General features: G+C 31.3%; 1 protein-coding gene across 1 annotated transcript in view; it reads left to right on the forward strand.

Moving 5' to 3' along the window:
• Nucleotides 1-14,729, forward strand: part of LOC107449679 (inactive pancreatic lipase-related protein 1) — a 126,348-nt gene that overhangs the window by 41,399 nt on the left and 70,220 nt on the right. The window lies entirely within an intron of this gene.

The following is a 14,729-nucleotide window of genomic DNA, read 5'->3' on the forward strand; positions in this document are numbered from 1 at the left end:
CACTAATAAAAAAAATTAATGTATTTTTTACTAGAAGAAAATTGCACAAAAGTTAAAAATCACAAGTGGCTGTTGACACCACTAATTATTAACTGTTAACTCTGCGAAAAATAGCCACTAGAAAAATACGTAATCGTAAATTTTCATGGCTAGCTTTGTTTTTAAATAAAATTTTGTGAAATTTTTGTCTGTTGCAAGATATTTCGCAATATAACGCGTACTCCCTCTAAACTGTTCCCGTACCCCTGGGGGTACGCGTACCACACTTTGGGAAACACTGGCAATTAATCAATGTTTATCTCTTAAGTGTTTTTCAAGACTAGAGGCTGTAATCAACCAGATAAAGGTTGTTTCAGTTTACGGGTTTGAGCATTGCTATTAGGCGTGGAAGAATCGCCACCGACGCTGTATGATTTAAAAAAAAAATTGTTTCGAGCAAGACAATCTTCAATTATAATTCTATACAAATAAAAAATATTTAGAAATTGAGTCTCATTAATTAATTTACACAACTTGTAATTTAAAAAAAAAATGGCCATCAGGGAGAAAATAACGCGGTATAGTATATTCAGGACAAGGTATGTAAGCATATATTTTAATGTAAATGCCAGATTTATGCTATTAAAAAAGAAAGGGAATAAATAAAAGTCTTAACTGGGCCGGAAAAAATGAGAATTAATATTACTTTAAAATATATGTTAAACACGCTTTATAAGTTTTGACATAGACAGGGATGTTTGCTTTCTTCAGTAAACAAAGTCGATATGGACTGGCTTTATTATCAGTTTTTTCTCTTTTACCGGGGTACAAACACCCCTGCTAATATAGACAGCTAGTATTACAATTTGTTTCAGCTCTATCATGGTGATTATTTTAAAGTGTTGGCAAACTTACCAAACTATAAAAGCTTTGGTTATTAATTGTCTAACACTCTATATAATATTTTACAAAAAGGGTTGTAGTTGGCAGACCTGTTTAGGTAATATTCATCCAGCATGCAACGGACTACTATATGGGTGAATCTTTTTAAACATGACAATTTGGACCAAAATATTTCTTCAAATTAAAAGTCTTCAAAATAATCTAAAATTTTTTTTGTATACTTCTTTAGTTACATTTATTAATATCTTACAGAAAGCAGTGTAGTTTATTGACATTTACTCGGAAAAAAAATAAAATAGAAATTCACCAAAACTTGAATGCCAGGAAAATGGCTTATTAGCTTAGAAGTTTAAAAAACAGTCATTAGTAAGTAACTCAACTTAAGCCTTTATGTTAGGTGGACCATAAATTGCTTAAATTAATTATTTTTATCCACTGTAGAAATAATCAAAATTTTTTTGTTGCTGATATGTACAGAATAAAATTGTGTATAATCATCAATCATTAAATAAATAAATAACTTAGATTACATCCAAGCATAGTAAAATCATACATAAACTTGGTATTAGGTTACTATTTGCTTTCCCCCTTTACAATATACTGTTTAAAAAGTTTTCTGGTAACATGTCAATGTCCTTTCATTCATAAGCCAGAAAAATGACAGCCAGGATAATGACAAATTTGCTATTTTATAGCATTTAACTTTACTTTAATTTAACACTTTGGCTTACATTTTAGATTTTGAAAAATGTATGGGAAGTTTTGAAGCTAGTTATTATTGGAAATATTGTTTGTGACATGCCAGGAAAATGAGATTTTGATATTTAATTAAATTTTTCAAGTATACAAAACAGTCAATGCTAGTGCAAAGTCATTTTAAAAGGCTAACAGCAATGCTATTTATTAAATTTTTAAAAAAAACGTTCTTTCAGTATTATAGTATTAGATCTTGGAGCAAGGGACAGTGAATATTTCGTGAGAATCACCCATAAGTTTCCAAATCTTTGTGGTGATGGAAAAATGTAATGATTCATTTTAAAAACAGGAAATATATTTTACAGTTTGGCATATTATACAACTGTAAATAAACAATATCATCGGCTAGTTTTGATGTTCTAAAAATAATAATTTATAAAAAGTTAATAAAAATACTTAATTTCAATTTATTTATTTATTTACTTATTTTTTCACTTATTTATTTATGACTGATTTAAGAATTTCATAAATAATTTAGTATACTCTATTAAAATTTCTATTTTACATAAACTGTTGCCTGCGGCTTAACGGTGATTAGGCTTCTTACTTCAAGATAAGAGTATAAACTCCTGATTGTCAAAAGTTATTGTGCTATGAATGATTATTATACCATTAAAAATATTCATGCTTTGTTAAATTTTGTTCACATTAAATACTCACTTTTAAATTACTTTTTAATCAAGCGTAAGGACAATCTAATTAAACCTGTTTGCAATTCAAGGCCTTATTGTGACTTCTGGCATTAAATGAGAATTACAACATTTTGTTAGGACATCTTCAAAGAGATTAGTTGTTAATCACAATCATTATCAAAATATTGATTGCACTAGAAAATATGTTTTGTCTGAAAATTAAGTCTTTTAATACTTTATCTGCAGATCTTTCTATAGGGCCTTTTTTAAAATTTAGCACATAAATTTAAAAAATAACCAAAATTTTCCATCTTGGTATATCTATATATTTTCTTGATAATTCTATATACTTTTTCGAAATAGAGTTTTTTTAAATATGCGTATTAGTCTTGGTACAAAAGTTATACATTTTTGTCTTCATTTAATCATAAGCAGTTAACCCTTTGACGCAGGTGGGAAACCGATGTTTCTTTTATATTTTTTTTCTGACGCTTTAGTTTCAAGCAAAAATATATATATTGGTATTTTTTAATTACAAAAAAACACTTAAAAAAACATCTGTTAGATTGACGGGATTATATTTTTACAAAAATATAAGAAACAGAAATATAAAATACGAAAAAAGCTTGTTTCTCAATGATTACATATATTTTTCAGAAATATAGTTTTTTGGTTAAAAAATTTTAAATTTTCATCTCTATTTAATTTTAACCCATCAAGGACAAATCTCAAATCAACCTTTATTAAATAAATAAATACGAAAAAGTTGGACTTGACTTGATAGGAGCTTTGCTGAAGTACCTGCCCGTGGCAGCAGTCACCCAACTTCTTCATCTGAGATGTGCTAACTGGCAACTGAGACTATTATCATAGAAAAAACTGGAACAATGTGCCGTTTCATATTAATTTTTAAATCATTTACATGTAGTGATATTAAAATAAGTTTAAATCAAATTTACAGAACAAAAAAACACGCACACAAAAACATAAACTTAGCTACCACTAAAAGAGATTTTTTCACGAAATGTAAAAAGCTGGCAGCCCTGTATTTTCGTTGCGAAAAATATTACGGATTGGTAGTAAAGTAATAATCAAAGCATGGGGGAATTTTCTAAAAAATACCACTTTTATGATCAGTCATTAACCCCTTGGGGACGGGTGATTCAGAAAAGCATTCGTACAAAATCAGAATCAAGTTGTAATTAAATAAAAAACGGAAACTTAAATGTAGTCGTTGCTAATTTGACAGACTTACTTTGCTTTTACTTTAATTATTGTTAGTTTAATTATATATATAATCAATATTAATTCAAAGTATAACTAAATAGTTTTATTTTGAACAAAGTAATGGTGAATTAAATAAATCAAACAATTATAACTCCGCCCACAAATAAACTGCTAAAGAAATACTTTGATTACTAGTTTTATCTTTTACCCTGATTGATACGGTTTTATGCTGGCACGTATTTGTGACAGTCGGTGCGAAAGGGTTAAAAAATGGTCTAAACACCTTCGAGGTAAAAGTGGTAGTATATGTAAAATTATACTGAAGAGAATATATCTGTTTGCTATAAACTACTTCAACATTAAAAAAACACTGATTCTTAACTTCAGTTTCAGATAGAATATTGAAATTATTATTCTATAGTGGTAGACTATTAACCCTTTGCCCGCCGATATTGCCTCTGAGGGACATCGACAGTCACCACGGTAAAATTAAAAAAGTTTATACTTCAATAATAAGTAACCACATTGCCGACCGGCCTGTGCAGGGGGCAGGGAACTGTCCTTGCATTAGAAAGGTCCTGGGTTCGAATCTCGGGCAAAGCATGGATGCTTCTTTCTCTCTCTGTGTGTTCTATGTCCTTTCTTCTTTGTGTGTGAATGTGACCCACCCTATAAACGGGTTGTGGTTGTGTGAATGGCGTGGCAAAAGTCGAAATCCTGGCCATAGATGGTGCCACTGAAGAACAGGAACAATCGCACCCCCACTGCCTAAACAGGCATACGACAAAAAAAAAGTAACCACATTGTTTAAAGGATTTCAAAAATTACATTAAAATACTGCATTTTGTATTTTTAACTATGTCAACAGTGCTAGTTGCCCTATGGCAAATTTCAAGTGAAGAACCACACGGTTTAGGATGTTCACGGATTTTTTAGATTTATATTTACTTTTTTCGTGGCAATCAAACGATAATAAATGTTATGCTTATTCTGATCCAGGAGGGAAAGGTTAAAACAAAAGGGATTTAAACTTTTAAAAAAGTGTTTCCCCATTTTAAGAATTTCGAAGAAAAAAAAATTAACCATTCAAACAATAGTTTTGTAACTAGTTTCAAAATGTATGATTTAGTTTTTGATTTACTCGATTTAAAAGTGTACGACTTAAAGAAGACAATTAATATGGAAATAGTTTAAAAATCAATTAAATTAATGATTTTATTTAGAACGTATTTGATTAAAGGCAGGTATTTGAAATAAGTGCTTATTGTTTTATTTCAAGCCCTATTAGATCGATTTAAAAATTACATTGAATACATTTTGTTTAAATTACGAAATGTTTTAAACAAGTTCCAAGTATTCTCTTTAAATTGAGTTTAAAAGTAATGTCTGGGGGTGATTAGAAAAGAATTTAAAAGCTTTTAATCTTCCAAAATTGCTTCAGTTTAAAAAGTTGAAAATCTAAACTCTCTTGAGACTTAATTAAAGGGTAGAATAAGTCGTGTTATCCTGAACCTCTTACTTTTGGTTTCTTATTTTAAAGCTTATGAAGAAATTTTTGGATATAAATTGTTAAGAATGTTTTCCAAAGACATAAGCGCGGAGGAATTTATAAATCTTTAGAGAATTATATTGTATAAAATTTTCCGTGATTTTAAAAACTTTATTCTGAGGGATATTTAAATGAAAATTGCAGTTTAGAGTCGTCATGTCTTCCAATCTTTATTGAAATGCAAAGTAAATTTTTAAGATTTAGCTATTTCTTTAGAAATTTTATTTAATTAATCATTGGGAAGTTTCATAAAATGTTTTGTTTGTCTTTTCTGTACTTTAATGATGCTTGCAAAATATTAATTAACGTGCAATGTTAATGAAATGAGACATTTATAGTTACTCTTTTTCAATTGATGAGTTATGGTTAATTCGTTGTTTGCTGAACTAAAAATTTAAGGAGTAAAAGTGGAAAACTCTCTTTTGATGTCCCATCAGAGGGGAGCTTAGAGTGTTAACCCCTTGGGGACGGGTGATTCATAAAAGCATTCGTACAAAATTAGAATCAGGATGTAAATAAATAAAAAACGGTAGCTTAAATGTAGGCGTTGCTAATTTGACCGACTTACTTTGATTTTACCTGAATTATTGTTAGTTTAATTATTGTTAGTTTAATCATATATATAATCAATGTTAGTTCAAAGTATAACTAAATAATTTTATTTTGAACTAAAGTAATGGTGAATTAAATAAATCAAACAATTATAACCCCGCCCACAAATAAACTGCTAAAGAATTACTTTGGTTACCAGTTTTATCTTTTTACCCTGATTGACATGGTTTTATGCTGGCACGTATTTGTGACAGTCGGCACGAAAGGGTTAAATGTTGAAACAGGCAAACTTTCTCACCTGTTTCTTTCAATTTATAATTAAAATGAAATGCTCGGAAGATTTCCGATCTAAATGCATACCCTTGCTAAGGGGGATAGCACTATTAAATATGATGATCTCGGAGTTCAATTCATTACAAAACGCCTTTAACAGGAAATATATTCAATAACGTTAGGGAATGATGTTAATTCTACTGTGTCAGAGAAGATTCTGAATAACACAACTTTTACATTACTGCGCAGAGCGCCATCTGTTGTTTGAGAAATATTATTAACGACTTGGGGACGGGTGATTCAGAAAAGCATTCCTACAAAATCAGAATCAAGTTGTAATTAAATAAAAAATGGTGACTTAAATGTAGTCGTTGCTAATTTGACAGACTTTGCTTTTACTTTAATTATTGTTAGTTTAATCATATATATAATCAATGTTAATTCAAAGTACAACTAAATAGTTTTATTTTGAACAAAGTAATGGTGAATTAAATATATCAAACAATTATAACCCCGCCCACAAATAAACTGCTAAAGAAATACTTTGATTACCAGTTTTATCTTTCTACCCTGATTGATACGGTTTTATGCTGGCACGTATTTGTGTCAGTCGGCGCGAAAGGGTTAACAAACACAGTAAAATTTTCAAAAATTGAAAAAAGAATCATTATAGGATAGTTAAACCTTTTAAGAATATTGTACTAAAATAGTGAATTGATTTTTGTAAAAACCTAAATTATACAGTAAAGTAGGTTAGATGCAGCACTTAACGATGTATTTAACATATTTTGTGCAGTGACGTGCATGAACAAGTTAACCTGTACGCTCAGTGGATTATTGGATATGCTTACTCCTAACAAAGTATTTTATTAAAATACTGTCATTTTAACCATCTTACAGAAATAATTCGTAAGAAGTTTAAATTATGTAAGAAAAAAATTACATTTTACGATAGTTTATCCTTTTAAAATTATTGTACCAAAATATTAAATTTATTTTCGTAAAAAGGAAAAAGTTACAGCATAACATGTCAAGTGCAGCGTGCAACGTAGGACGCGCTGTAGCATGTATGGACAAGTTAACTTGTACGCTTAGTGGATTAATGGGTTTGCTCACTCCTTTCAAAACATTTTACTAAAATACCATCATTTTAACTATAGTTCATTCACCAGGAGTTGGCACTTGGCTACGCCTTCATCACGTGGTATCCGGCGGTACGATTTCACTTTTGTTTGGGAGAAGGATGTGAACAATCCCGAACAAGGTTGCTATTTAGCGATTGTATGACAAAAATATTTATTTCACAATCTTTATGTGCATTATTTTAGCATTAAATATTTCATAAATTTGATATTTCTCTCTTTTGAGTGAATACTTTGTCCTTTTTGAGACATTTTGCTGGCATCAGCAGTTTTTAAATTTAAAATTTATTTAATTAGCTAGAGTAACGAAAGGTATAATAGCAGATGATAAGGTGTAGTAACTGAAAAAGAATTCACTGTTTGCGTTTGGCGCGCATTGAGAGTTGTCTTAATTTCAAGCGCGGAGACGTTTTTCCTCTTACTCCCTCGCTGAAATGAACTCTTCATCCGAGAAGGTGGAGCCAAGTGCGAACTCTTGGTGACCGAACTATATTTTATTGAAATAATTTATCTAAATTATATAAGAAAAAGAATTAATGATACTTACAATATAAATAGTAGAATTGGAATGATTAGAAAGAAATGTAGGTCCAACAGACAAAGAGTTTGCGCAAAATTTCAGCTGCTACTCTAAAAGCATATCAGACGTCACATAAGGGTAAATTGACAAGATAAAAAGGCAATGATACCACTTAAGACTTCTGAAAATAATGGAAAAGAAGCATCTAATAGACCAGAAGTTGATGCATTATAGATTGTTCCAAAATTTTATATGCTAATATGGATTATTAGCCACAAAACTTGAAACGCAGTTTATTCGAAACTATCTTTCGCTTACCTACTATCGTTGATTGATTGATTGATATGAGTGGAATCTCGGTGTTAAGCGCGAAGCGCTTCTAACCGATTCATCTATACTGTTTTGGCATTTAGTCCAGAGGTCATATACAGTTCAAAGTTCTAAGTTAGGATCAGATAATAAGTCCATGATGAGGTGAGGCATGAGTTGATTCGGTAGTACATCAGTTGTATGGGGAATTCCCCTGGATTAAAGTTGTGAGAAGATGAAGTACGTCTTGGTCATTCAGCAAGCTTACCTACTATCAGGGCTGAAAGTTCATATATATCAAGACGGAAAAGAATAAAAACTGGTAGTAAATAAATTTCATTTTTAGCTTTTTATCGGGAATAATAAAATATCCGTAACTACCAATTTTTTTAACGGATGAATGCATTTATTGAACTGCTTCTTAACCGAGAAAAAATTATAGTAATGAATTATTTATTGTTAATAATAGGTTTTCTCTTCCCGAAAAGTATCTATTATTGAAATTTTTCGACTACCAGTTTTTTCTCTTTTCCGTCTCGCTTTCAGGCCTGCCTACTATATTTCTAACCAGTACATTTTTCGACCGATTTCTTTCAAATTTTGTTTACATTATACGAAGTTTCCGTTGCACGTTGGTTTTTTTTTTAAATCTGTTGAATGGTTTTGAGCATACCCTCCAACTGCTACGGAATTTCCGTAGTTTCAGAAATCTTCTTTTCTGACGGTAGCAAAATTAATGTCTTAATATTTAAAAAAAATTAATTTTAGCGTAACTTGTCCACTATTACTTATAAAAGTGCAGGCCATATGGCTAGATTCTTAAGTTCTGATAAAAGTTTTGTGAGAGATCCATTTGCTTTAAAAATTTCTACTTTGGTTCGTTACCACTAGAAAGAATTATTTTCAAAATCCTCATAAGTTGGAGGGTATGGTTTTGAGTAACCAACAAAAATGTAACTTTATGTTTTTTTTTTTTAAATTCAAAACGCTGTCCTTTTGTGGAAAAAAATTTTTTTTTTAAAAATCCTACCTACAACCAAAACTACATTTATTCAATTTAAGAAAATCAAATTTGGGTAATCTCTTTTCATCAAGTTATGGGTATTTTAAAGATATGGGTGATTTACAGCAATTTATGGGTAATTTAAAAAACAGGTTATTGACATTGTATGAGAGTATAGTATTAATAACATTGTATTATTAACATTGTATAGGTTATTAGCATTGCATGTATATGAGTGCTAACTTATAAAGTTTTTATAGAATTTTTTTTAATGTGTACAGTGTGCTGAATAGGAAATGGACCATTCTAAATAAATTTCGATCTAATAATCGGATCTTCACGTTCTAGGACTCAATCTTACTGGCTTTAAGCGGGTGACCTCAGATATGCTAAAAAATTAGTGCGGATGATGTTTTAAGTTACGAAATTAGACACAAAAACCCACTTTCTCTAAATAAGCATACCTTTTTATTTTACGGATACGGATTTCTGATATATAGGGGTAGCCACAATCTGGGAAATATGGTCCAAATAGTTTGGTCAGGAGAGTGATCCAATGTTTGGACCCCTTAATGTCCATTTTACTTTTTGTATATTTCTATATATTTCGAGAACTTTTGAAGCGAATAGAAAAATTTTTGAGCACAATTACAAAATTTATTCGTCCAAAGATAATTCCATGCAAAATATAACTTTTAGTAAATATTTATTATTTTCTATTATTTTATTAAATAACAGTCAAACAAATTTTGATTTACACAGTATACAATTTTTACACCTTTTTAAAAATTGCAATTTTAAATGACAAAATACAAAATTTGAGCGAAATCAGTTCAGAAATCCCGAAAAATTGAATTTTAAAAAATTTGAATTTTTTAAATTCGATTTCTCTGAAACTATTTAACTGCCTGATTATTTAGCAGATTTGAGTAGATCACCCCCTTAAACCATTAAAATTGAATCCCAGAACGTGAAGATTTGATCATTAGGATGTAGTGGGGTTCGTTTTTCAATTTGTGCACTGTACAATAAGATAAAAAAATATCACAATATTTATCACAAGCGTTGTAAAATCATTTAAAAAAATCCTTCTATTTTACAAACTTCTATTGTGGTGTTCTTCCTTTATATTAATGCATGGTGGAAGTTAAATAGTCAATTAAATATTAATAAAATGAAGCTTGACCAGTTTTTTTCCTCACTTTTACGGCACCTTCATTGTAGTTTTGATTTCATTGAAAAACTTTCAAGTGGTCCCTCGAAAATGGAAATTTAAAAGTTCCCGAGAGGTCAACTAAAACAAATTGGCACATTTCCGGAAAGAATGTATAACATTCTTACAGAATTCTTTCCGTTTTTCAACTGTTTAGTGTCCTGTTTTTTGTTTCTGGAACACTAAAAAAAAGAAAAATACTAACTGACCGTTTAGGAGAATTTATGAACAGTTACTTTCATCTTAACTATTATTCACGGTTCCTTGTTAAGCTGACTTCTGCACAATTCTTACTCATGTGAATAAAAACTCAAAGAAGAGCAAACTTTTTGTCGAATAGTGCATTCCCTGGAGTTTTCAAAAATTCTGAATGCGTGTTTGGTAATAGTTCATATTGAAATAAAAATTGTTTCTGTTTCTTCAAGAGCAAACAAAGTAACTAAGAAGGATTTTTCTTTCGTCTTTGAAACAATTTCGGCATACTTAAATACTTTATCATAGCTTATATTTTTTAGTCAATTATTAAAAATATTTTTAAGACTTTATAGATTTATATTTATTTCAATAAAAATAGCAAACAGAAAAATTATTTGTTTGTGTTTTCATTATATAAAAAGTTATTAGGAGTTTCAAAAATGGAAGTTAGGTTTTGATGGAGAATTCAAGGTTCGCCGAAATCTTAGAAAAAGTTAATATTTTATATTTTATAACCGTCGTTGAACAGACGACCCAGTTTTGAGTTTACGACGACCCATGCTCAACTCCGTAACGTTGTAATTTTGAACCCGATCCAGAAGACAAGGAAACTCTTGGATCAAGTATTGGGAGAAATTTGCCTTCGTGGAGGACTTTGTGATGGAACTAAACCACATTTGCGTTGCATAGAGAGGGAAGCTACGAAAACCTCCCACGCTTAGCCTGACCGCTAGGGGACTCTAACCCACTATCAGTCTATCACTGAGGGCATTTTACGTAAGCACTGTAGTCATGAGCCGAGTACAGAACTGTATTGACCAGCCATCGGTGGAATTTAAATCCGGGTCATCTCATTAGGATGTGAGCGCTCTATCCTTTGAGCCACCACAGCTCAGAAAAAGTTTATAGTGGTAATGAAAGAAGACACGTTTTGATAATTTAATACGTTTGTGGCCGCCATTATGTGTAAAATATATCAGTGAAAATTCAAGACCACCAAACCACGAAGTATTAAAGTTGCATCAAAAAGAAAAATATATTACTACTAGTATAAAGGCCGCCCGGTGGCTAAGTGGTAGCGCCTCGCGCTCCCGTGCCACAGGTCCTGGGTTCGATCCTCGGGCCGGGCAAGGTTGATTTAGCCTTTCATTCCTTCAGTGATTCGATAAATGAGTACCAAGCATGCTTAGGAGCGTAACACTGGAGGTTTTGCGTTCGGCTGACCACCTAAATGGAACATGTGCTCCTGCACCCCAGAGCCCAAGGTCAAGAAAACTGAGATGGGCACAGTAGGCCTTGGCCCTCGACGGGCTGTTGTGCCACTGAGTTTAGTTACTAGTATTAAGGTCTCGCAGTGGACTGATCTAAAGATGGTTCCTAATAGATCGCCGAAGTCAAGCATTACTGGCAGGAGTCAGTTTGCGGTTGGGTGACCCAACAGCAAATTTTCATCAATCTGCGGAGGGACCGAGGGTGTGCAGTATCGGCCTTCGTTAAACTGTTCCACCGTAAAGTGCTCGTCTGTGTGCTCAGGTCTTTGGGCTACCAAAGTGGAAGAGCCATTTCCTCCGCAGAGGATCGAAATTGCGATGGCATGTGTTCGGATCATCCTCAGGGATGTTCCCCAGACCGTCGCCAATAGCCCATTTTTCAGTTCTAGAATTTACTGTTTTCCATCTCTAAATAAGCCACTACTTTTACAAATACTACTACTATTAGCATTAAGTGTGAATTTATTATCACATATCTGTAACGATCTGGAAAATATTTTAAATTTGTTACGTTGTTGTCTCCAGTTTGCATTCCAGTCACTAAACCGTTTCACCTCAATGTCACTATCTCCATGATGGATGGGAATAGGATCGTAAACGGACTCAGGCACTCATATAAATATATATGATGATGGTGATGAAGCTGATGAAACTTTGGCTACCACTTATAGATTTTTCTTGGTTATAACAACTTTATACCACTATTGCATTCAAAGGTCCTTCAGGGGCTCAAAAATGAAATAAAAAAATGCACGCGACCACTTAAAGATTACAAAGCATAATTCTACCTTTACTTACTCCTCATATAACACCTGGAGTCTAATAAATTTGTTTACATATTGTTACACATACATACACAGGTTTGTGTAGTTACGACGAAGGGCGGTCGTTAGGCAGTGAAATTGAATAACAGTTGTACAATTTAATAAACAATAGAGAAAACCATCACAAAGATACATCCGCAGTTATGGCAGGATTTGAACCCGATACTTCTTTGCTACCAATCATTTGGTGGAACGGTGAAACCGCTTGTTCGGGAAGGCTCTTAGGCATCACCTCCTACATCAGAAATACGCCACACGGTCTTTTATTAGTAGTCCGCGCAGACTATTTAAAAAGTGAGCCAGTTGTGAGCATGAACCCAAAACCTTTTATAAAAGTAATTGAGATAAATTTATCATATATATTTGAGAATTGAATGTGTAGTGGTGGACAAGTGAATGAGGAAAACAAATAATATTCATAAATAAAACAAATTTTTAGTCATATATTTGCTACCACTTTCAATATAAACCACGCGCTATCACGCGCAATATAAATAAATAAACAAACGGACCACCTCGAATGACTTTTGATATAATGATTGGGTCTATACATTCTAGGACTTAATCTTAATGGTTTGAGAGTGTGATTTCAAATATGTTTATTAATTAGTGCGGACGATATTTTAAGTAACGAAATCAGGCACAGGAGCGCGCTTTCTCTGAATAAACATGCCTTTTTCTCGTCGGATTCGGGTCCTTGACCCCCAAAGTATTTTGGGCAGGTAGTTTGGTCCCGTAGTTCGGTCAGGAGAACGGTCCAAAGTTTGGCCCCCTTAATGTCAATTTTGCTTTTTGCGTATTTTGCCATATCTCGAAATTCTTTTAAGTGAATTGAAAGCTTTTTGCGTGCTGTAATAAAATTAGTTTATCCAAAAATAATTAAAAATAATTTTAAGTAAATATTTATTATTTTATATTAATTTATTTAATAATAGTCGAAAACATTTTGAATTGCAAGGTATAAATTTTTTTATATCATTTTAAAGAATGTAATTTTACATGACAAAATACAAAATTTGAATGAAATCGGTAGAAAAGTTTCTGAGAAATCGAATTTATAATATATTACATGATTTCTCAGATCTGCTGATCGAACTATGGGGACCATAATTCCCAGATTGCGGCTACCCCCTGCATTTTGGGGGTCAGAAATCCAAATCTGTCGAAAAAACTGTTTGTTTATTTAGAGAAAGTATATTTTTGGTTCTGATTTCGTAACTTAAAATATCATCCGCACTAATTAATTAGCATATTTGAAGTCACTCCCTCGAATCATTAAGATAGATTCTTAGAACGTGATGATCCTATCATTAGATCCAAAGTTTGTTGTCTGTTTTTATTATTTTGCGCTCTGTACATTCGATACATTTAGTTATACAACAGGAAATTTTTATTTTTTTTAAAAATTATTTATTGTAAATAAAAAAAATCGTCATAAACTTAAGTCTGAGGCACACGCGAGGTTCATAGTAATAATTTTCTTTAATCATTGTCGTAGCAAATATGCAGGGTTATTCATAATTCTCTCTGTTTACTACAACCTTATGTTTAGTACAACTGGCTTCAGTGGTACATGTTACTGCCATCTACCGGCAACTGCTTAAATTAGACCTTATATGCTTTCGGAATAATTTCATATGATCTTTTTTGTCACATTCGTCTTCGTTTTTCTACTATAAGGCTTCGAAGCCCCGGAGGGAATTGTGAATAGCCCTGTATAATTTGAAAATTGAATGCATAAACAACAAAGAAATGATTAACAAAGAAAAATCTTTTGAAATAAAGCAAAATAAAGGCAATATAGAAAAGGAATCTTACATGGAAATGGAACTGGTTGGGCCACGCACTTATATATTATCTGTTGTTTAAATTATATTAGTGATTATTTAAACCTTAATTCATTGAAATCTGTATTTTAATAATTATGCTTAAATTATAATAATGATTGTTGAAACCTTCATTCATTAAAACCTTCGAGATCATAATAATGCTGTAAATATATATTTGATTGTTTAAACAGCCATTCATTGAAGTCTGGTATTTTCGTAATTATGCTTGATCATTTAAGTAATTGTTAAAACCTTCATTATTATTGAATGTTTAAACCAGCATTTATTGAAATCTTTATTTTCTTAAATATGCTGAAATTATGAAAAATATTGTTGAAATATTGTGAGAAATAATGTTGTTATTCAATAAAATCTTTATATTTATAATTTATATTTATAATTTATTATAGGATTGATTGTTTAAACCTTAATTCATTGAAATATGTATTTTTATAATTATGCTTAAATTATAATAATCATTGTTGAAACCTTCATTCATTAACACCTTCGAGATCATAATGCTTTAACTATATATTTGATTGTTTAAACAGC

This window comes from Parasteatoda tepidariorum, chromosome 12 (genome assembly GCF_982258835.1).
Source record: "Parasteatoda tepidariorum strain Cologne lab strain chromosome 12, Ptep-v5.0, whole genome shotgun sequence".
Classification (NCBI taxonomy): Eukaryota; Metazoa; Arthropoda; class Arachnida; order Araneae; family Theridiidae; genus Parasteatoda; species Parasteatoda tepidariorum.